The following is a 25,156-nucleotide window of genomic DNA, read 5'->3' as shown; positions in this document are numbered from 1 at the left end:
AGCGCGTGGATAACTAATTTCATGTTATTAATGTCAAAGTTTGTGATATCTTGATCTGTATCCGCCTCTCCGGTGCGAATTTTAGATTCCTAAGGATTTCGTTTGCTTCTATTTTAAACGAAAGATGACTGGATCTTTTGAGAAAAAATTCATACTTATACACACAAATCCACAGACATCATCAGAACTCGTCGAGTTCGATAGGTACCTATAAAGGTATATCTAAGACCCATAATTAAAAATCTCCCAAATCAACCGATAACTATACCTTTCTGTAAGAAAAGCAAAAATGTATATGGAGAATCACACATCACGGAAATTTTCATGCGTGTTTTCTCAAACTAGTTTTCATGCGCTTGTATCTCTTTGTCTCTAAAAACTTGAAATACTTATCGCTTTCTAAACAAAAAAGAGTTGTGGGCAAAATTGAATATAATACAAAGCTATAGCTACATTTTTAACAATATAAGGTACAATTTTCGATGATGAACATAATCAAAGTTTGGGTTATTGATTTTCAAATTTCAAATGGTCTAAATTTTATTTGAGTCTATCATAGCAGTTTGATTATTGAACTGTAATATTAGTAATAGGAGCTTGTTGAATGATAAGTATTTGGAAGATGAACTTTATGAAGTTCGAAAAAAACTGTAATAATGTAATGGGATAAGGTTTGTGAGGTTTGTGCAGCTCAACAGCTCCGCGGAAGTAACGAAAAATGCGTTTTAATGCTTTTCGAGAATCTTGCGTCAGAATTGATGGTGTGGTCAATTTCCCATGCATTTTTAGAATCGTAGATTTGATTCTTTAAAAAAGTATTCAAAGAAAAAGTTTCATATATTTATTAAGTACAGTGAAAGCTATGAATAGCCATCAGACATACAGAATAACAGACAAAAAAGAAACTAAAAATTGGATGTTTGTAATGAATTGAATAATGTAGGAATCGTTTCGAATCATATTCATATTCACTCAGCTATCAGGGGGTTTAAAGTTTAACTTTCTTCATTGTGGGACTGGAGCTGTATTCATTTTTTCATTCTGTACCATTGAGACACATTGGGGTCCTATTTTTTAGAGGGGAGGGGGGGATCATTACACTAATTATATTTTTTTGTTCTTTCAATGTTTCTTTTCAAGAGCGAGCAAAGGCGCTATATCCAAGGTCAAAGACCAGAAATGATAGTGCATCGAAATCCGAAACTCTAATTTTTTATTAAAATTGAAGCAAATGCAATCAGACATCTGAAATCGTACATTTTTAAATAATGAAGATAAGGAAATTCGTAAGATTATTAATTATTCCAAGGGGTTTTGGATTTCTGTACAGAAATATATCATTTCCATCCACAGAAGGACGAAGTCACACGGACCACCATTAAGGAGCACAGAAATTTAGCATATGTGCTCCCAACGTTAAAATCTCACTTATAGTCATGGAAACGTATGGTACTGTTGTCCACGTTTCTTCCTCCCTGTGTTCCAGTTGTCTCTGCGTCCAATACTGCACAGTGGGCCCGGCCAAGTAAAGATGGGTAGTAAATGTACTTTTACTACTCACCGGGATGCTGACAAGATCTGGCTGTGTATGTATCATAAGCAATTGAATAATGTAGGAATCAGGAATTGTTAAGGGTGAGTACTTCATGTTAATTGAAATATTGATAGCACTGTTAATATGTTTGAATAGTGTGGTCTTCGTTTATACGTTTTTTTTTGAACGGGTTCTGAAGCGTTTTTTTCGGAATAAACGCAAACATTTTGATTGATTGTCTGATTACAAAGACTTTAAACTTGAAAGTTCATTCGTCTCTGCGCAAACACTATATTTTTTGCATAATTTTTTTGGTTGTTGTTTTTTTATATCATTAGAGCTGGGGATTTTTTTTTATTATCTGACGGGTTTGCGCCGGGGGTCTTCAGATTTTCCCCAAAATTGAAAATTTGGTTCATTTTTGCGACTTAAAACCACATGTATTTTTTCAGATTTTTAACATTTTTATTTTTTGAGTTAGCTTCGGTTAGATTTTTTTGTCAATAAAAAATAACCATTTTTCAAAGCTACATAACTCTGTTATTTTCCAACGGAAATTATAAAATAGCGCATCAAAATGCATTGAAATTTTATCAGCTTTCCAAATAAAATAGCTGGAAAATAATAAATAAAGACCTTCAACATGAAAAGTTGTAAATAAACTTTAAATGGCGTCTAAAAGTATCGGCTGCACCACCGAATATTTTGCAAAAAATACCATTGAATAGCTCAATTTATGATGCAACTTTCATCTGAAGACACCAAAGTGGGCCATCAACTCCTTGAAGAGTTATGAAAGAAATAATGGCAACAAATCACTTTTTTGCATCGAAAACAAACAATGGTCGAACAATTGCACTAGCATATGGAGTGAGCGCGTACTTCTAACAACATGGAAACAAAAGAATTTTTCAAAGCAGGTAAAAAACATTATTTTTTTATGCTTTGTAGAATGCCCCTACTCGCATAACAGTCCCATATGAATTTTCGTCATTTTAGGTCAACATAGGGATTCAAAATAAAACACTAAAAAAGAGGTTTTGTTCTACAAATTTCGAAAAAAATATAAATTTGTGGCTGTCCTATATGAAATATACCCGAATAACAGTTCCATGACTTGATGTCGAATGATGCACACGAGATTTCGAAGGCAGGTCTGACTTCCTTAGGAATGACTTTCTGAGCTAAAAACTATCGGATGCAATCAAAAATCGTAAAAAGATTCAACTTACATTGTGAAATTTACGATATATTGTGTGTTTCTTTTTCTGACAATTGCATTTAGAAGTTCAAAAATGATCAAATTTAAGTCTTAGAAAGTAGCTTGGTGAGAAAAAAAAATATTCTGTATGGAACTGTTATGCGAGTAGATTTGAAAAAGGTTTCAAATATGGTCGATTAACAGTCCCATAATGAATAAAAATGATGCTCTCGACCTTACCAATAACCCAATTTCGAAAATTTCAGATCTTACGATTTATTATGACAACCTAGAAACGATTTCCGTTTATGCCAAAAATGGTATGTATGTAGTATGTAGTTAAACCCACCAGTGGCTGTTAGGTCATTCGACCCGAGTCGGTACGGGAAGTCTCGATCGCACGTTCAAATATTGCCCATGCTTAACTCACCAACAATATTTGCAGTGCAACCAAGGGGTCCGTTACCACTGGTTTGGGATAGGTTTGACTCACCAAACTCTTTTCCGACTGTTCGAAACAAATTTCGAATTATGAAAAAGAACCATAGTATCCTTCTCATGATTCTATATTTGCCGAGATACTCCGGCTGGCTTGAACCCACAATCCATTATCCATTATCCATTATCCACATCATCCCACAATCCATATCAGTCTTTCATTCGCTTGGTGACCTATCCAGCCCCCCACGAATCCCCTTGAATAGAGTTAAGCTATTTTAAATATATGAATATAATACATTTTAAACATCTTACCTTTTTACCATATAAATAGAACTACATTTTAAACATCTGTTTAAATTTTTACTATTTGAAAAGGATACTTATCTTCAAACCATAAAAGGCATTGGGAATATTTAAAATGTTTGACTGGTCGCAGCATGCCGAAATTGCTATAGCGATCGTCCAAACATAAAAAATTTTCTTCCGCCTCTCGCTGCTGACCTCTTCCGGTATCAAAAATTTTGTCACACTTTTCTCAAGAATTCAATTTCCTAATTTCACTCCTGAGCGTATTACGCGGAAGTTATTTTCTTCAACTCGAGTCACACATTAGAACCTTGTTTCTGTTCCATCCCATTTTTATCTACTTCAATTTTCACTTGTATATCAAAAGAAACCATAATAAATATCTTCGATCACTTGCAATGTCCATTCCCCAATGCCCCCGCACGTATCTAAACAATTAAACAAAACCTCCCGTTCCTTGCATTTACAACACTTCTAAACCAGCAAAATCAAACCCTCCTCGGCAATTAAACTGTGCAAAAAAACTTCCTGAAGCTACCGAACTGAGTACTTCAAAAACAACAACGATATTCAGTGCAATAAAAACTGATACTCATGAATCATTCATCAATTGATTATTGGTATCGGAAATCCAAACTTTCTCTCAAAAATGACAGAAAACGACCAAATTCAACGCAGAAAAAATAAACGCGACCGCACTCGACCGAGGCCTACTCGTTTCTCATTTCCGTTTATGCCAAAAATGGTGATCACAATTTAAGAATGTATTACAAAACAGGAAAAGCTGATTTTCTCGCTTGCTTGTTTTTGCATATGGGACTGTTATGAAAGTAGGGGCGGTAGAGTGTTGCAGCTAAACTGACTTCATGTTATATCCAAAAATCTAATAACGTATTCGTTTATACCCAGTTTTGCACCAGGTCACAACAAGTTTTGCAAATTTTGCTGTCATTTTTAGAAGTTTATGCGCTCAGTTTTGCATTCGTAATTGATTTGATTTAAAATGGACGGTGGAACACTCAAGATTTGTTTGATCGAGGTAGCAAAACAGTGATGACAAACTATGTTCGTTCTAGTATGGTAAACCTCAAAACTGGGCGAATGGAGAAAACGAATACGGTAAAAGTATTATATTTTCAATGTCATATTACCTACCATGGGAATGATGCTGTTTACAGCCTGGGCTGGCCATACTGAGCTCTTCGATTATTTCTACATTTGTGCCACACTCTTTGTTAATGATCAATGGGAAAGGATTTTGGTGTCCAGTGCTTAGCTCCCGATATAAAAACTATGTAAAGCACGTCTATATTTCATTTTTTTAATCACATTTTTGTGATCCCAAACACAGGGACTGAACCTTCTACTATTGGCATTGATTATGCTTCACAATGATGTTTGATCGAGAAGTTAATAAGTTATATAGCATATGACCAAGTTGTAAAAGCAACATTTCCATTATTTGTTATATCACTTTAACAATACGATACTAAGAATTTTGGTTAAAATTTTAAGTCAGTTATGTTAAAATGTTAAGTCAGTAGTGCTTTTTACCTGCTTTGGTAAGTTCTTTTGTTTCCACGTTGTTAGAAGTGCGCGCTAACTTCATATGTGTGTGCAGTTGTTCGACCATTGTTTGTTTTCGTCGCAAAAAAAGAGATTTATCGTCATTATTTCTTTCATAACTCTTCAAGGAGTTGATGGCCCACTTTGGTGTCTTCAGATGAAAGTTGCATCATAAATTGAGCTATTCAATGGTATTTTTTGCAAAATGTTCGGTGGTGCAGCCGATACTTTTAGACGCCATTTAAAGTTTATTTACAACTTTTCATGTTGAAGGTCTTTATTTATTTTTTTCCAGCTATTTTATTTGGAAAGCTGATAAAATTTCAATGCATTTTGATGTGCTATTTTATAATTTCCGTTGAAAAATAACAGAGTTATGTAGCTTTGAAAAATGGTTATTTTTTATTGACAAAAAAATCTAACCGAAGCTATCTCAAAAAATAAAAATGTTAGAAATCTGAAAAAATACATGTGTTTTTGTTGCAAAAATGAACCAAATTTTCAATTTTGGGGAAAATCTGAAGACCCCCGGCGCAAATTGTCAGATAATAAAAAAAAATCCCCAGCTGTTAAGAAAATGCCCTATGATACAGATACAAACTTTGTAGTAAAGTAGTAAAGATAAACGTTTATTGCTTAGGTTGGGAAAAACTATTAAATGGAAACATGATGAAATTTGATAGACACTATGCATTAAAATTTTCACTCGAAATACGAAGCAATAAGAAACAAGAATTTTTAGAGTCCCTTCATACTCAAGCCTTTTAATGAACTGAAAGCTTCCAATAGGAACCAATAAGAGTTAGGAAAATAATTTTTAAGGTTCACTGTAACACTAGTTAAAAGTGTCTCCAAATCAATTCCTTAAACCCCTCTCCCAACCAAAATTGTTTTGCTAGGATGCAGAGGTAACCTCGGTCCTAAAGCAAAAAAATAGATCTTTCATCCTTTTCTTTTTCTTCCAATCTATCTATTGACTACTAGGACGTGGCCGGCACCGTTATTGACGTTAAAAGAGAGAGCATCAGTTTTGTGCAGTGTGAATGAGCTGCTAATCTCAAGCATCATTCATTTGACCTCTGAACAAAATTGATGGCCTCGGTCAATCACGGAGTAGCAACCAATTGGCAATGTGTTCTACTTGTTCTACTGAGCCATGCCAGCGATCGTGGACTTCGAAGCGATTGTTATCATAATATGTTTTTGGGACAAGCAATGCATACATTTTCAACAACCATGCATTTCGGGTTTTACGGTTTAAAGTGGATGTGGATAGTTAATCCAGCAAAGCTAAGCTAAATACAGAATTTTCAGTCTATTTAACAGATAATTACTGGATAAACATTAGTTATTAGACAGATATTAGTAATTTCATGATAACCAATGATCACGATCTATTCAGAAGAAAAATATATCTTTTTGGACTCTAGAGATCAGTTATACCCATACATACATTTTGGAAAACTGAAATGAGAGTTTACTATTGCTTTGAAAATATAGCATTATCAAGTTCATATTGTATGCTAACGATTGACATATTGGAATAAATTTTTTTATTATAATTTTTTTCATGTGAGAAACATTTAAAAGTGATAAAAAAAGATATTGAAAAAACATTTTGTTAAATTTTTCAAACAATGTTCAATAACTCAGAGTAATAAAATTTTAAAAATTTATTAAGATAACTGCATTGTTGTTTTGTTCTATTTGGCATATGATTCTAGAACATTTGATATTTGTAAGACATTCCGGTTTCGAGATTTAGCGAAGGAATCATGTATCCCCAAGGATCAAGTATCCCAACTCTCCCCTACTGTTTAAAATAGTACAGTTTTTTTCCTTTGAGGACTCAACTAAAACCGGAAGATAACAGAATTAGGGGGTACCTTCCTTTCCACCACAATATAACATTTCATCGATATAGCCGAAAAAATAACTGATAAAATGAAATCTGTCTTCTAAGCTATATTTCTTAGTAGAGATGTACCGTGTTGGCTGAATTACTGAATATTGACCGGTCGAATATTCGGTCAAATATTCTGTTGAAAACAAAACCAGTTATTTCATTTTTCTTCTATTTAATCGATCTGAATGCTCCCTTATGTTTTTGGGTCGATTATTTATATTCAACCAGATGTATATCACAATTTCGTTCAGACTTTCAAAATGTCGCCAAAAGCTGAAAGGACATTAGACGACTTGTCGCTTCTAGGGCGTTTATCACCAAAAAGATTGGTTCCAGTGAAATCTGGAAAAAACATGTTGAAACAGTAACCAAGCTATTCGAAGTTGCCTATTAGATATCGGATTAGATGAATGTCTAATTGAAGCAAGATGTCTTCAAAATAGTTGTTAAAAAGAGCAATCTTTTACCTTAATCATACCATTCTTTCTGCCACACGGCTGAGAAATTCTGGATAGTTTTTTTTTGTAAAATTTAAGGACAAACCTGAACCGAATCTGAACATTATTCTCAAACAAAAAAATTGAAAAATATAGTAAATTAGGTACTAGAAATTTGAAGTTTTCATCGAACAACTGCTTCTGCAGAAGTGTGTAAAAATCGTATCTTTGGATATAACAAAAATTAATGTTCATTTTTAAATTTACTCTTAATCATTTGTGAACGCAAAATTCAAAATTTTATAAGAGAAATTTGAGAAGTTTTATTTGATTAAGCAAATAATCTGAATAAACCGGGGTAGAATTCGGAAAGTTTTAAAAAATATTTTAGCATTCCGGTCAGATCTGACTTTTCTCGAATTCGTTGTTGGAAGTATGGGCAAGCCTGGATATATCCATAAGTTTTGATCATTTTATAGCTTTTTCAACATTTGGATATTTTAAAAATTTTCCAACATCAACTGAAGAAATTGTCAAGTTTGTTATTGTTTAAAATTTTATAAAATATATATTCGGTCTATTCGGCCAAATACTTAGCTACACTATTCGGTCAGCCGAATATGCGGCTTAACGATTTTTGGGAGGTATTATGCGCCGAATATTCTGCCGCCCGAATATTGGGTACATCTCAATTTCTTATTCCGTCATGCTTTATTCCAAATGTCTAAACATTTAAACTTCACTGGGGGCTGAATTTTGAATTTGAAATCCGAGTAAAGGGTGATACGGTCAAAATTTGGTCAAGGGAAAACGCGTGTAAATCGGTGAAATCGTTTATTTCATAAATCAAATTAAATTTCATTTTCAAGTTTAATTAGTATCAAATGAAAATATATTCAGTTAGGCTTCCGCTTTTCCAAATCCGAATTGCCGGTCCTTACGCTTAACCCTTGCCATAAAATTTTGTACAGCCACCTTGTCCACCTTCTTCGCCGCAGAAAGCCAGTTTGCCTTGAACTGCTGCTCGTCCTTAGCAGTTTTTTTTGGTCTTCTTTAGGTTCCGCTTGACGATAGCCCAGTATTTCTCAATTGGGCGCAGCTCTTGCGTGTTGAGAGGGTTCTTATCCTTGAGAACCACCTGCACGTTGTTGGCGGCGTACCACTCCATGGCCTTTTTACCGTAATGGCAAGATGCCAAATCCGGCCAAAACAGTACGGAACAACCGTGTTTCTTCAGGAAAGGCAGCAGACGTTTATTCAAACACTCTTTCACGTAAATTTCTTGGTTGACAGTCCCAGGAGCTATGAAAATGCTGCTTTTCAAGCCAAAGGTACAGATGTCTTGCCAAACCAGATATTCTTCGCGAACGTTGACAGTTTCTTGGCTTGAAAATATCTGCTACCTTTCCCCTTCCTTTTGCCGTTTAAAACTCCTGTCCCGGAAGCTGCTTGTAGTCGGCTTTGACGTAGGTTTCGTCGTCCTTTACCACGCAGTCAAACTTCGTCAGCATCGTCGTGTACAGCCTCCGAGATCGCGCTTTGGCCGTCGTATTTTGTTTATCATTGCGGAGCAACATTCTACACCCACAACCACACCTTCAAAATAAGGGGTGTTCAGGGGTGTTTATAAAAAAATCGTCAAAATGAAACTCTCATTTTCGGATCTGATTATTTTTTTTGCTTGTACCATTGGCTCCCTCTCAAAAAATTGTAGATGAAAAAACTTGGAAACCATGACAAAGGACTGAGTTTAAAAGCATTGAATTGTTACTCCCAAGTTTGACTTTCAGTCTAGACTCTAGAGGGTCCTACCCAGGATTTCCTTACCAGGAATACCCGGGAATAAAAAAAACGGGAGTTTCCAAATCCCAGGAAACGATTAAATTTCCCGCAGCCAATAAAATAAGTAAATAAGCTAAAAATTTACTTGATCTCAATTAGAAAAATAGATCAGGTTAAGCAAGAAAAATGAAAGTTTCTCCTTGATGTATAGCTTAGACATAAAAAAACATTTTTTTTTTCATTGGATAATGCATTGAATTTAATTGAAAAATAAAATTCCTTGATATATTTTGAAATAAAATTTGATAATTTACGAGATTTAAATCAATTACTGAATAATTCAGAAGTTCGAATTATCACTATATATTTGTAAATTTTTATCTTTCCTATTCCTACATTCTGAACTATCTGAGATATCTGAAACATACTTCCTCTCCATGCTTTACCCTCTACTGTACCAAGTAGTTCAAAAAATTTATCATAAATTTTCTAATAGATAAAGTTTGAATAAAAACAAAACCTGAAGAACTTAATTCGCATCAATTAGAGTTAACTTAAAAGTAAATGGTTTATTTTTTCACATAAAAATTTGTTGATAACCAGAATGAAGTCATCTTCTACATTCTTCTTATCTTCAAGAAATATTGTGTCTGTGGTTTCTGTTATATTCAAGAAATATAACCTTCCCCTATTGAACGTAAGATAATTGAAAAAAGTCGTTATAATGTATTGTATTTTAAACCTTAAAGAAATTTATTTGAAATTAGCAATGGATTTCTTATTAAATCATTTTTTTCTCATCCAAATGCTTTTCAAGCTCATTCCAAAAAATTTAATGAAAATTTGAAAAATCGATCACGACTGGGAAACGAGCAATTTATTATTGGCAACTTATGTATGAATCGATGCGTCACATGAAGCACGTTGAACGATGACGTCGTTGTTTGGTTGTGGTTTGGAAATTTACATCGAACCCGAAAGTGGCCCCCGAGGGATGAATAATGTTACAAGCAATGTGGCAATTAGCGTTGAATTATGATATCTACAAGTTGCATGCAGTGATACTATAGTATACTTAGCTGCTGAAATCGAGCCTCATTAGCCATTATTGGACTGCCGAGAGCACTTGCTTCAATGAGGATGAGAGCAGCGAGCACATGTAGTTTAACGACTATCTAACGTTTGTGCGTTTATGAGCAACGAAGGGCTTTCCGGTAGCTGGGAGCTGACTAAGCAATAGGCGCTTATATTCGACAATATTAATCAAATTCTAATTGAATCATAGCGCAGCGCGCTGTTTCAACTTGAATCGAGTGACATTTTCCGTTGAAGTGGTATTCGGTTTCCCTTGAAGATAGACTTTGAGCGTAATTGAATCCTTGAAGGAAGATAAACTTGACCGTGGATAACATCTTTCGATTGATTTGGGACATCGTCTTAAGGCAATACCTTGAGCTAGGGCGGTAATAGCAATTAAAGTAGTAGTAATACAAGCTTAATATCTAATTACCATCTCAAAAAAGTTGATTGATATTTGAAATAATCGTAGTTTGAATTGTTTACAGTTTCAATGATGAACGGACAAACAAAACTTGATTTTCTGATCATAAGGCAGCATTGAACTGTTCGATTTTCGTCAATTTGAACTTCTAAGGCTATGATCATTTAGTTTCCGGGCAGTTTCATTTCTCTGTATTTTAAAAACTATTGATTTGATCGAAAAACTTTCTATGGAGGAAATGAAAGTATTATCATGATATTTAATGTAAAAATATTAAAAAAATAATTTATCGTTGATGACAAAAAATACTTTTACTTTATGATACAATATAATTTTTATCTTTGCACACTTTTTTCAGCCATGTATTGATTTATTATTTTTACCACAGAAGCTCAACCTTTTCAAAATCGTGATATTTTACACAAATTCATCCGTAAAAATCAATTGAAATCTGGTTGGAACCTTTTCATGAGTAGGCATCTCGAAGAATATGACCTCTTAAATTCGGGTTTAACATAAATTTCTTGGTCCATCAGAACACATCTGTCACATTGCGTAAAACCCGGTTGCACAGATTGCGATCCATGGAACTGCTAATTTTTAGTTAATTCCCGGGTGTCCACTTGACAGGCAACACTTTTTGCCTGTCGGAAACGGATTTACTGCATAGTTAAGAGGTCTGCATTCAGTTGTCCCCAATAACCATAAATTTGTTCCTATAGTTGAGATCAAGGGCTCCACTCCGATGCTTGGTTTGAATTTCGTAAGCATCCTAGAGTGGCTCCTGATACTTCTCAACCATCTGGACAAAAAAAAAATCAGAAAAAATAAACAGTTCATGAGTTTTCAAGTAAAAAATAATGAATTTCCGAGGCGCAAAGTGCGTAAAAGGAGCAAATTTGTGCAAAATTATTTTTACTATGGCTTTTTGCACCGTAAATATCTCAAACACACGTTAACGTAAAAATGTGAAAAAATCACCGAAATGAAGTGCCCGGATACTAAATGATCATAGCCATAAAACAAAAAAAACCTGATGCCTATGTTATAAATCTGGAATTCGAACAACGTCAACAATTTCGGCTTCGACGTTAATTCTTACCAGTGAACAATGGAAGCCACTGACTTGACATTCAGGCATTACTTGGGCCGGTCAACACTTAAAAATGTAAGATTATTTTACCCCTTTTTTATTACTCTTAACTTATGATTACCCTAATTTTTTTTTGCAATTTATAGACAATCGAATAAAGAGCATTTCAAGGCTCTTAAATCGAAAACATCTTTGTAACCGTTCCACAATTTTATTCTTTTTTTCCTAACATACACTTTGCGTAGAACTAAGTGGCGCTGCTATTATTTTTTTTTCAAACACCACTAAAAACGATTAAGTTTTCTAACATTTTCCTTTTTATTGACATGTGAAGTCATTGCGTCCAATACTGCACAGTGGGTCCGGCCTAGATAAGATGAATAGTGAATGTATTTTTACTATTCACCGGGATGCTGACAAGATCTGGCTGTGTACGTATCATAAGCATAAGCGTAGCTTAATTTTTGTAATTTTTCTGAAATTTAATGTAATTTCCTGTTGTTTTCTGTAATTTTCTGTAATTATCGGACATTTTCAGAAACTTTCAGAAATTTCAGAAACTTTCTTATTTTCTGTAATCCTATGTAATGTTCTGTAACTTTCCGTTATTTCCGGTAAGTTTTTGTAATTTTCAGTGAGTTTCTGTTATTTTAAAACCAAGTTAACCACCGTTTTGTTGATTTTTGTAAACTGGAACGCTCTTTCAACAACTGTTAAATTAACACTTTTCTTTTCCACCCAGCTTCGTCAATTTTCAATTCTGATTTTCTTTCTCCAAGAATATTCATTTTCACCGATATGCCGATAAATTTCTTCATTTACTGTAATTTTTTGTTAATTTTCTGTAGTTTTCTGTCAATGCTGTAATCTTCTGAAATTTTTGTGTTTTTAGTAATTGTCTGTAATTTTTTGCATTTTATGTGATTTTATGCAATTTCCTGTAACATTCTGTAACTTTATGTTTATTTTTGTAATTTTCTGTAATTTTATGTAATTTTCGGTAATGTTCTGTAATTTTCTGTTATATTCTGTAAGATCTGGAAATTTCTGGAAATTTCTGGAAATTTACTTTCTGTACTACTTTACTACTGTACTACTGTTACTTTCTGTAGTTTTCTGTTATTTTCGTTTTTTTTTGTAAATTTTTATAATGCTCCTTAATTTTTTGTAATTTTCTGTAATTTTCTGTTTTTTCTCTTATTTTCTGTAATTTTATGTGATTTTCTATAATTTTCTGAAATTATCTGTTATTTTCTATTATTTTCTGTAATTATCTGAAATTTTCTAAAATTTTCTAGAATTTTCCGAAATTCCTTAAAATTTTCCGTTATTTTCTGTAATTTTCAGTAATTTTCTAAAATTTTTAATAATTTTCTGTTATTTTCTGGAATTTTCCATTTCGATTCAACCAATTGACAAAAAATTTTTTTTTTTATTTCCTGTAATTTTCTGTTATTTTCTGTGATTTTCTGTAAATTTATGTAATTTTCTGTTGCTTTCTGTAATTTTCTGTTATTTTCTGAATTTTCGGTATTTTCTGAATTTTCTGTAAATTTCTGTTATTTTCTGTTTTTTTTGTAATTTTCTGTAACTTTCCGTAATTTTCTGAAAATATCTGTTATTTTCCAAATTTTATGTAAATTTAAGTATTTTACTGCAATTTTCGATATTTTCTGTCATTTTCTGTAATTTTTGCATTTTTTTCACTTTTTTTCTATTTCTTTATTAAGTTCTGAATTTTTATGAAACTTTAAGTAATTTTCTGAAATTTTCTGTAATCTTCTGTAACTTTCTCTAACTTTCTATTATTTGCTGTAATTTTCTGTAATTTTATGCAATTTTCAAAAATTTTCTTTAATTTTCTGCAATTTTCTGAAATTTTCTGTAATTTTCTTTAATTTTCTGTGATTTTCTGTAATTTTCTGTAAATTTCTGAAATTTTCTGTAATTTTCTGTTATTTTCAGTAATTTTTGGAAATTTTCTGTAATTTTCTGTAATATTTTGTAAATTTCGGTAATTTTTTGTAATTTTCTGATTTTCTAATTTTTCTGTAATTTTCAGTAATTTTCTTTTATTTTCTGTAATTTTCTGTAATTTTCTGTAATTTTCTGTAATTTTCTGTAATTTTCTGTAATTTTCTGTAATTTTCTGTAATTTTCTGTAATTTTCTGTAATTTTCTGTAATTTTCTGTTATTTTCGATAATTTTCTGTAATTTTCTGTAATTTTCTGTAATTTTCTGTAATTTTCTGTAATTTTCTGTAATTTTCTGTAATTTTCTGTAATTTTATGTAATTTATTGTAAATTTCTGTAATTTTCCGTAATTTTCTGTAGTTTTCTGTAATTTTCTGTAATTTTCTAAAATTTTCTATAAGTATCTGTAATTTTCTGTAAATTTCTGTAATTTTCTGTGATTTTTTGTAATTTTCTGTAATTTTTTTTTGCAATTTACAAAAATTTTCTGCAATTTTCTTTAACTTTCGGTAATTTTCTGTAATCTTTTGTAAATTTCTGCAATTTTCTGTAATTTCCTGATTTAGTAATTTTTTGAAATTTTCTGTAATTTTCTGTAATTTTCTGAAATTTTCTGTAATTTTCTGTAATTTTCTGTAATTTTCTGTAACTTTCTGTAATTTTCTGTAATTTTCTGTAATTTTCTGTAATTTTCTGTAAATTTCTGTAAATTTCTGTAATTTTCTGTAATTTTCTGAAAGTTTTCGTTATTTTCTGAAAATTTTATGTAATTTTCTGAAATTTCGTTGAGTTTCTTTTATTTTTTATATAAGTTAACCACTTGATCGGTATTTGACGAACGGTTTTTGATTTTTGTAATGTTGGTTTTTGCATATCGGTGTTATTGTATATTCATGGAGAAAGAATATGAAAATTGGAAATTGATAAAAATTGATAGACGAACCCGTCCGGAGTATACTTTTTCGGCACATGTTATAGTTCATTGTAGAGCTACCTCTATCCCTGTCTTACTTCTCCTAAATAAAGAAATGTTGCGGAATCAAAAATGGGGAACGTTTATTAGTTTTCTTCGCACAAATCCATCAATCAATCCATCATTAATCTGTATATACACCTGTAAGTTTGTATAATTCTATGTAATTTTATGTTATTTTCTGTAAAATTCGGTGACTTTCTGTAATTTTCTGTAATTTCTGGAATATTCTGCTGATTTCTGAATTTTTTTCTGTAATATTCTATTGACTTCCGTAATTTTCTGTCATTTACTTATTATTTTATGATATTTTATGTCATTTTCTGTACGTTTTTAAAGATTTCTGAAAATTTCTGTTAGTTTCTGTAATTTTCTGTAATTCTTTATTTACTGTAAATTTCTGTTATTCTTTATTTTCTGTAGATTTCTATAATTTTAAGTTATTTGCTGTAATTTTCTGTAATTTTATGCATTTTTTTTAATTATCTTTGATTTTCTGAAATTTTCTGTAATTTTCTGTAATTTTCAATTATTTTCTGTAATTTTCTGTAATTTTCTGAAATTTTCTGTAATTTTCTGTGGTCTTCTTTAATTTTCTGTAATTATCGGCAATTTCTGTAATTTTCTGTAATTTTGTGAAATTTTCTGTATTTTCTGTTGTTTTTTGTAATTTTTCTGTTATTTTGTGTAATTTTCTGTAATTTTCTGTAACTTTCTGCATTTTCTGTAATATTCTGTAATTTTCTGTAATGTTCTGTTATTTTCTGTAATTTTCTGTAATTTTTGTAATTTTCTGTAATGTTCCGTAATTTTCTGTAATTTTCTGTGATTTCCTCATTTTCCTGTAATTTTATGTCATTTTCTGTATGTTTCTGAGATTTTATGTAAATTTTTGTCATTTCCTGTATGTTTTGAAAGTTTTCTGAAATTTTCAGTTAGTTTCTGTAATGTTCTGTAATTTTCTGTGTTTTTCGGTAATTTTCTGTAATTCTTTTTTTTGTAATTTTTTGTTATTTATTGTATTTTTCTGTTGTTTTCTGAATTTGTTTGAAATTTCTGTCATTTTCCGTAATTTTCTGAAAATATCTGTTATTTCCTGTAATTTTATGTGAATTTAAGTATTTTATGTTATTTTTGTTATATTCTGTCATTTTCTGTTATTTTTGCAATTTCCTGACCTTTTTTTTATTTTCTATTTCTTTATTAAGTTCTGTAATTTTCCGCATTTCAATGGATTTTTCTGTAATTTTCTGAAATTGTCTGTAATTTTCCGTAATTTTCTGTAATTTTCTGAAATTTTTTGCAATATTAATTTTTTTTTGTAATTTTTTTGAAATTCTCTTTAGTTTCTTGTAATTTTCTAAAATTTTCAGTTATTTTCTGTCATTTTCTATAATTATCTGTAATTTTCTGAAATTTTCTGTAATTTTCTGTATTTTTCTTAAATTTGGATTTTTGGTGTAATCACCGCGATTACTTATACTTCGAAGTTATCGACGTTTTTCTGTAATTTTCTGTCGTTTTCTTGAATTTTCTGTAAATTTCTGTAATTTTCTGTAATTTTGTGTAATTTTCTGTATTTTTTGTTGTTTTTTGTAATTTCCTGTAATTTTCTGTATTTTTCTGTACTTTTATGTAATTTCCTTTAACTTTTTGCAATTTTCTGTAATTTTCTGTTATTTTCTTTAATTTTCTAGAATTTTCTGTAATTTGCTGTTATTTTCTGTAATTTTCTGTAATATTACGTAATGTTTGTAATTTTCTGTAATTTTCCGTGATTTTCTGTAATTTTTAGTTATTTTCTGTAATTATTCTGAAATTTTCTGAAATTTTCTGAAATTTTTTGTAATTCTCTAAAGTATTCTGATGTTTTCTAGAATTTTCTGTAATTTTTTGTTACTTTCTGATTTTTTTTTATTTTCTGTAAGTTTTGGATTTTTTTACAATTTCTGATTTTCCCTTAATTTTTTTGTAATTTTTGTTTATTTTTTGTAGTTTTCTTTTTTTTTTCTAGTTTTCTGCAACTTTTTGTTACTATTGCTTATTTTGAGCAGTTTTGTAAACTTTTATGTTATTTTCTGTTCGCGTTTGTTTTTTTTTGTCATTTTTGTCGTTTTTATTTTTGTCATTTTTGTCGTTTTTGTCATTTTCATTTGAATATTAAATTGATCTTCATAAATTGTCTGGGGTTGCCTTTTAATACCTGGCTTTATTTAGGATTTTAGAATGTAAATCAGCTCTATATTACACAGAAATCCACGCAGACGACAAGCAGTCTAGAAGTGTACCTCTCTAGACTGTTACTTCGACAAAAAGCAAAAAGTAAGTATTGCGAAAAAAAAGTTCACAGGGTAGCCGTATAAATATTGCCAAAGAACGATCCACCCACTCCAGTTGCACGCAGGTGGCTTAAGTGGGTTAAGGTGTTTCAGTGTTTTCAGTTTGGTGTAACATTTTATCAATCCCTTCTATATTGTATTTTTTTTCCAACCGGATTGATTTCGTTCTATTCGCGAGTATGTGGGACTGAAAACGTTAAACTGTGTTGTGCGGCCAACTGTTGCAATAGAATTGCTCCCGCGATCCCTGGCTTTAGCCAGGAGAAATCCCAAACCAATAGTGTAAGTGATTTTCCCTCCGAAACCGAAGCTCAGTTCGGTTTGGTTTCTGAAAGCAAAATACCAAAATCAACTTGGATTGGTTGTGTGAGAAAAAAAACCAAGCAAAACAGCAAAACTAAAACAGTATCACCGTATTCGAAACATGAGAAATTGCAACCGCACATTGAAGAGAAGAAACTGTGCCAAGATGATGTTTCACCCTCATTCTTAGAAAAAGTGGGTGGAGGTGTGGGAGGAATCAAAGAAGAGGAAGAAGAGAGGGAAGGTGATTGTGGTTCTCTGATGTAAAGCAAAACTATTATCTTAAATAAAATAGAACATCACTTGAAATGGGGTGTGTGCGGTGTACTATAAAGTAGTTGGATGAGAAAGCGTCGTCGATGGAAAAAGTGTTTCCTAGAGGGTTGGTAAAAAAGTAAAAAGGGGGTGGAAAACTAACCCCCCCCCCCCCCCCCCCCCCGTTTCTTCAAGAGACCCCTTTAACGTCTTAGTGGATAGTGGAAAAACAAACAATTTATTGCTCTTGAGTGTGCTCTCTCCTCGACGTTGTTTGGGGTTGGTTTTTCTTCGGGTTTTTCCTCCTCACCAACAGCATCAGGTTGACAAAAGGCAAATATCGAGTGTTGTTGTGCTCTGAAGAGCAAAGTTGTTGCAAATGGAGAAGAAAATTGAAACCGTAAGAAGGGAAAACAAAGATGCAGCTTTTATTGCATAACAGAGTAGAGCAGTTCGATCGCCCCCTAGATGACACTGGAAAAAGAACGAAAGAAGGTCGTAATTTGTTTCGGAGTAGGACCGCATGAAAGTTGGGTAAATTGAATCATATTTCCGTTAAGTTTTTGGGTTTCTTCGGTAGCTCAGTTTCCGGATATGGTAGAAGTGTTGGTTACGGAAAATTCAAATACTTTTTCGGGAAAAATTGAGCACACCATGGCAATGGTGTGTGAAATCGAGACCTCTTACCTCCTGCCCACCACCCCCCTTCAGTCTTGGTGTTTTAGAATCACGAGACGAGAAAATGATTCGATTTTCTACTTGAAAAGAGTTTAAGTACTTTGTTTTGCTGATTTTCATAGAGTTGATAAGTTTAAAGAAAAAGAAAATTGAAACATTCCTCCGTGACGTGAAATCGCTCTCTGGACTTTTCTGAACTGTTTTCATTGTGGTATTTAGTAAACCAATTTTATTTGAAATAAATAAAAAAATAACAGCAACGAATGCAAATCGAATTTCCTTCAAAAAGAATATAATTTGGTCAATAAAAAATTTAGTTGTTTGTGTTGTGAACGGTTACTTTTGTGGCTTGAATTCACGCTAGAAATTACCATTTTTAACTTTATTATATACCACTTCGATTTTCTGTTCTCTCTGTGAAAATAGGATGTCTGTGTAAGTGTCTTAAAACAAGTTGTTAAAAAAACAGTTACCCAAAATTTGATGTGCGTAAAGCATGGATCACGCAAAATCTGGACGCATTAAAAAGGGTCTATCTCGGAGCTATGTGAACGAATTAAAAATGTTTTCTAATCAAAATGTAGGTTTTTTATTGCACTTCAAAGCAAAAATAAGAAAAAAATTATTCCGATGGTGTTTTAATGAAATTTTGAACTTTTCGTCGAAAACCACTCATGATAGTTTGGACACCCTATTCACTGACCTCAGCAGCCATTTTGTTCCACAATCCTTCATCTCTGATGCATCCCGAGTCGTCCTACCATTCTTCTTCATCTTCTGCTTGACAATTGCCCAAAATTTTGCGATAGGGCGGAATTTAGGGGCAGTTGGGTGGGTTGATGTACTTTTCGACAAAATCCACCCGTTGGTCCGATACCACTGTACATATCTCTTAGCTGTAGTGGCAGCTTGCCAAATCTGGCGAAAACTTTACTGGTCCTTTGTGAGATCTAATGTACGAAAAAAAGTTTCTTAAGGCACTCCTCCTTATAAATTTCGGAGTCCATTTATTTATTTTTATTTACATAGTATTCCGTCTCACGACATAACTTTTTTTTTTTTACAATGTATTTATTTCAAACGGCTCATACACTGGGTTTAAAGGAGCCAAAATCAGTTTTTATTACGTTTTATAGTTATTCTCTAGTAAATACTATTGTACATAGCAGATAGAAAAGTAAAAGTATTAAAGACGTAGATCGATAGGGGGTTGAATTTGGTTATTTTATTTATTTACATAGTATTCCGTCTCACGACATAACTTGACGAACATAATTCCCTAACATTCACTCGGTCCATGGCAACCGATCTCCAATTCCTCGGGCACCCCACGTTTGCCAGATCATGCTCCACTTGTTTTGCAGGACAGTCGTCCGGCATTCTCGCAACATGTCCCGCCCCAGCGTATCCGGCCAGCCTTCACCACCTTCTGGATACTGGGTTCGCCGTAGAGTCGCGCGAGCTCGTGGTTCATCCTTCGCCTCCACACTCCGTTCTCCTGTACGCCGCCAAAGATGGTTCTTAACACTCGTCGCTCGAATACCCCGAGTGTACGCAGGTCCCTCCTCGAGCAATATCCCATGTCTCGTGCCCGTAGAGAACAACCGGTCTAATAAGCGTCATATACAGGTTACACTTCGTGCGGGGGCAAAGTCTTCTCGACCGCAGTTGCTTGTGGAGTCCATAGTAGGGCACGACTTCCGCTGATAATTCGCCTCCGGATCTCACGGCTGGTGTCATTGTCTGCGGTCACCAATGAGCCGAGATAGACAAAGTCTTCGACTATCTCCAGCTCGTCGCCGTCGATCGTGACCTTGTTATTACTGGACAGGCGGGTTCGGTCGGTCTCGGATCCGCAGGCCAGCATGCCACTTTGTCTTGGACGTATTAATCATCAACCCAATCCTTCCTGCTTCGCGTTTCAGTTTGCGGTAGATCTCCTCCACCGCCGCAGATGATCTGCCGACTATATCAATGTCATCGGCAAAGCAGATAAGTTGACTGGATCTGTTGAAAATCGTGCCCCGCATTTCGCCCACCGCTCGTCGAATAACTCCTTCTAGCGCCACGTTGAACATCGTGCAGGATAGACCATCACCTTGTCGAAGCCCCCTGCGCGATTCGAATGAACTCGACAATTCACCCGAAATCCGCACACAGCACTGCGTTCCATCCATCGTCGCCTTGATCAGTCTGATCAGCTTCCCGGAAAAGCCGTACTCGTCCATGATTTTCCATAGCTCGTTACGGTCGATCGTGGCGTATGCGGCTTTGAAGTCGATGAATAGATGGTGCGTAGGGACTTGGTGTTCCCGGCATTTTTGGAGGATTTGCCGTAATGTGAATATCTGGTCCGTCGTAGACCGTCCTTCCATAAAGCCGACCTGATGACTTCACACGAATCTGTTTGCTTGTGGCGTTAGGCGGCGGAGTAGGATTCGGGACAACACTTTGTAGGCGGCATTGAGGACAGTGATCGCTCGGTAGATCTCACAGTCCAATTTGTCGCCCTTCTTGTAGATGGGGCATATTACCCCCTCCTTCCACTCCTCCGGTAGCTGTTCTATGTCCCAGATCCGGATTATCAACCGGTGTAGGCAATCGGCCAACCTGTCCGGGCCCATTTTGATGAGTTCAGCTGCGATGCCATCCTTCCCAGCCGACTTGTTTCTATTCAGCTGGCGAATGGCCTGCTTAACTTCACTCATCGTTGGGAGTGGCTCCTCTTCGTCGTTGGCTACGCCGGCGATGTACCTTCCCCCACCGTCTTGATCTCCTGCATGTGCGCCGTTCAGGTGTTCATCGAAGTGCTGCTTCCACCTTTTGATCACCTCACGATTGTTCGTCAGGATACCCCCGTCCTTATCCCGGCACATTTCGGCTTGCGGCACGAAGCCTTTGCGGGATGCGTTGAGTTTCTGATAGAACTTTCGTGTTTCTTGGGAACGATGCAGCTGCTCCAGCTCCTCGAGCTCCTCCTCCTCCAGGCGGCGCTTTTTCTCCTGGAAAAGTCGGACTCGCTGCCTCTTCCGCTGTCGGTGATTTTCCACATTTCGACGGGTGCCTCTTTGCACTACTGCCGCCCGCGCGGCATTCTCTTCGTCCATTACCCTCCTACACTCCTCGTCGAACCAGTCGTTCCGTCGAGATCGCTCCACATAACCGATGACGTTCTCCGCAGCACTGTTGATGGCTGTTTTGATGGTATCCCAACAGTCCTCGAGAGGGGCTTCGTCAAGCTCGCCCTCTGCCGGCAGCGCTGCTTCGACCGATTGCGCGTAGTCTGCCGCGACCTCAGGTTGCTTCAGTCGCGCGATATTTAACCGAGGCAGGCGCCGGTTTCGCGTGTTGTTCACTACGGAGAGTTTTGGGCGCATCTTCACCATCACCAGATAATGGTCCGACTCGATGTTGGCGCCCCGACAGGATCTGACGTCGATGATGTCCGAGAAGTGCCGGCTGTCGATCAAAACATGGTCGATCTGTGATTGAGTTTGGTACGGTGATCTCCAGGTGTACTTGTGTGGGAGGCGGTGCTGGAAAAAGGTACTACGTACGGCCATTTGTTTGGAGGCGGCGAAATCAATAAGTCTGAGGCCGTTTTCGTTGGTCAGCTGGTGTGCACTGAACCTTCCAATTGTCGGTTTGAATTCCTCCTCCTGGCCGACCTGAGCATTGAAATCCCCGATGACGATCTTGACATCATGTTTTGGGCAGCGGTCGTATTCACGCTCCAGTTGCGCGTAAAATTCGTCTTTGTCGTCACCGGTACTTCCGAGGTGAGGGCTGTGCACGTTGATGATGCTGATGTTGAAGAACCGGCCCTTGATTCTCAACCGGCACATTCGTGAGTTGATCGGCCACCACCCGATCACGCGCTTTTGCATCTTTCCCATCACTATAAAAGCTGTTCCAAGCTCGTGTGTGTTGCCGCAGCTCTGGTAGATGGCACGACCATCTGGATACGTTCGTACCGTGGAGCCCTTCCAGCATACCTCCTGCAGCGCTACGATGTCGAATTTGCGGCTCTTCAATTCGTTGGAGAGCACGTGGGTACTGCCCACAAAATTTAAAGATCGGCAGTTCCATGTTCCAAGTTTCCAATCGCTAGTCCCTTTTCGTCGCGTGGGTCTTTGCCATTATCTGTGGGTGACATTATCTCAACATTATTTGTTCGGTGAGCTTTTAGATGATCATTTTGCGCGTCTTTTGTGGAAAACGGATTACCGTAAAACGGGATAACATTACTCGCCAGGGTAATTTTGACCAATATGAATTTTTCCACATAATCATAGATTACTAAGTCTAAAGTTAAAATATCTCAAAACCTATTTTTACGTTTTAAAACCTAAAAGTTGAAATTTAAATTGGGAAAAAATGGTTTTTTTTTTAATTTCAAATGTAAGTTAAAATGTTATTCCACAATCTTGAAATATCTATTTTTCAAAGGCTCGCAAACAAACATCCTTCCTGATGAAATCATAGCATTTAGAAGCAGCAGATTGATTTATGTGACAGTTAAACTTTTTTCTTTTGTGAATGTATAGTTTTGATGTAGTTTTGTTGTATTTTGAGGTAAATTTTTGATACTATAAAAAAGGGATATTTTCCAAGAGTAAGCCAGTCTAGGACAAAAGGCAAAAAACCCCATCAATTGGTAAAGTTTGAAGGTAAAAATTAAAAGAGAAAAATGTGAGGGAATTGAACGGAGGCAAAATTTCGTTTTATTTGTTATTAAAATTTTAAGATTAGTGTTAAAAAATTTAGCCGCTTAGTTTCTGCAGCATAATTGTCCATCTTTCGATTTCAATTGTTGTTCAGCCTTAACCTTAATGTGATGTTGCGATGTTGTTTTTTTGGACCACGAAGAAATCTAAACCAAGATCAAGAAAACTCGTCAAAACCGTAGACTGATCAATGTTACCCCAAAGCATCAAATTCTAAACAAAAACGAAATCGGTTTTCAAATCAAATTTTAATAATCGAAAAATATTGAAAAAAGTTATCAAACTTACCCCGGATTACGGTACCAAAATTCATTTTTGTTTTGAAGTTTTTATGCAATTTCTGTTGAAAAATGACTCTTTTTGAGCTACAATAACTCCAAATAACTTAAAATTGCAATCCTCACAATAAAAAAAAGTATATTTTGGGTGTATTCTTGTATCTTTACTGTAGATAAGTTTACACTTTGAGTATCGTTTATTCCAGATTTTCTTGATATATCCAGGCTTGCTCATAAATCCAATAATTATTCGAGATTAGTCAAATCTGGCCAGGATACCCAAGTTTTGTTTTAATTTCCCGGATTTTTCCCGGGTTTATTCAGACTATTTGCTTAATCGAATAAAAAAATCAGATTTATCTTTGAGATTTTTTACATTTTGTGTTAAAAACGGTTAAAAAAAAATTCAAGATGAACAAAAATGTTTGTAGAATTCTTAGCTACGATCTCGATACTGATACGATTCTGTGAATCAATGAAACCTTTCAATTTCAAGTAGTTTTCTTATTTTTTCTTCTTGTATGCTTTAGAATAGTGCCTAAATTTTGTTCAAATGTGCCCTTTATTCAAACTTTTCAAAAATTGCTCAAAATTGCCCGACCATTTAGTAGTATTACATTATACATTACATTATTATTATTCTGGTTGAAGACTCAATGAGCACATTTTACTCATTGCGTTTAACAAGACAATTTGCGACCAAAATACAATCTTTGAATAGTCATAACTTTTTTGTTTTAAGTCCAATCGAGTTTCAGTCTTCAGGTGAAATGTTAGTCTTAATTGAAATTTTAATAAAATTGACATAACTAAGCAATCGATTGGTAAAGAAAAAAATGGATGTAAAACCAGTATTTATGCCTCTTCAGAACACAATGTCTCAGAATCCCTCTCACACTTGAGATTCAGTGCAACCCTTTTCCGTTGTCAGATTCAGCTCAAATTTGGCATATGGCCTTCTGATGATTTCTTTTGACCATCCAAGACTTTTTTGCAAGTATTTTGATTTTAAAATAGGTATTTATTAAGACGAATTTGATAAACTAAATAAAAAATATCCTAAATTGTAATTTTGAATAAGGATTAAACCGTGAATAGCTCTTCACACGATGATACAAACAAAAATCTGCATCTTTTGATGGCATTGGTATCACAAATATTTTACGCTAGGTACACAGTTTGGTCAGTTGAATACAAAATTTTCTATTTTCAATTTTTATACGAATTTGGTTCATTTTTCATTTTTTACGTGTAGGATTTAACCCAAACAAAATTTTTAAAAATTGAAAATATACTAATTTTGCGAAAATTTTTGGACCCAGAATTTATTTAAAATCAAATATGAAATTCTTGAATTGAACGTGGATTTTTTTCAAAGATCGCCCTTGTGAAACCTTTAAACATGATTTTTTTAGTCGGCCCCATACAAAAGTTTGTTTTCCACATCCTAATCTACCATTTGGAGGGTGAGCCCCCAGATTCCAGAAATTATGCAATTTTGGAACACCCTAATGTGCATATATGGAAATATGTAAACGAAATATGTAAACGAATCTTAATTAAACTTCAACGTATGCTGGATGCTGTATTAAGAATTACAACTTATTCACAAGAAAAATATAAAAAACTTGAATAAGATTTAATCAATGCGAATTTATAAGTGAATTTTTTTTATTTAATCATCAAAATGCTAGATTTTCAAACATTTTACCTTTCACCATACCGAAATTGTTGCGGATGTTTTTTTTACTATTTTATGGTATCCCGATCAGACTTTTAAGCAAAATTATACCTACATATGTTTGCTATCATTTCTTAGAAGCAAAATTTGACGTCATTTTGCCCGAATAAAAGTGGTACA

The 25,156-nt window shown here is 34.3% G+C and overlaps 1 protein-coding gene across 3 annotated transcripts in view; it reads left to right on the top strand.

The window, feature by feature from the left end:
- Positions 1 to 17,125: 17,125 nt before the first annotated feature.
- LOC129747882 (hyaluronidase Tab y 2.0101-like) overlaps positions 17,126 to 25,156 on the top strand; it is a 136,278-nt gene continuing 128,247 nt past the window's right edge. For all 3 annotated transcript variants that reach the window (XM_055742265.1, XM_055742264.1, XM_055742263.1), the window contains exon 1: positions 17,126 to 17,336. The gene's annotated coding sequence lies outside the window, so the exon portion shown is untranslated. The remainder of the gene's footprint in view (positions 17,337 to 25,156) is intronic.

This window comes from Uranotaenia lowii, chromosome 2, assembly GCF_029784155.1.
Source record: "Uranotaenia lowii strain MFRU-FL chromosome 2, ASM2978415v1, whole genome shotgun sequence".
Taxonomy (NCBI): Eukaryota; Metazoa; Arthropoda; class Insecta; order Diptera; family Culicidae; genus Uranotaenia; species Uranotaenia lowii.
This window is presented reverse-complemented; position numbering and strand designations above follow the sequence as displayed.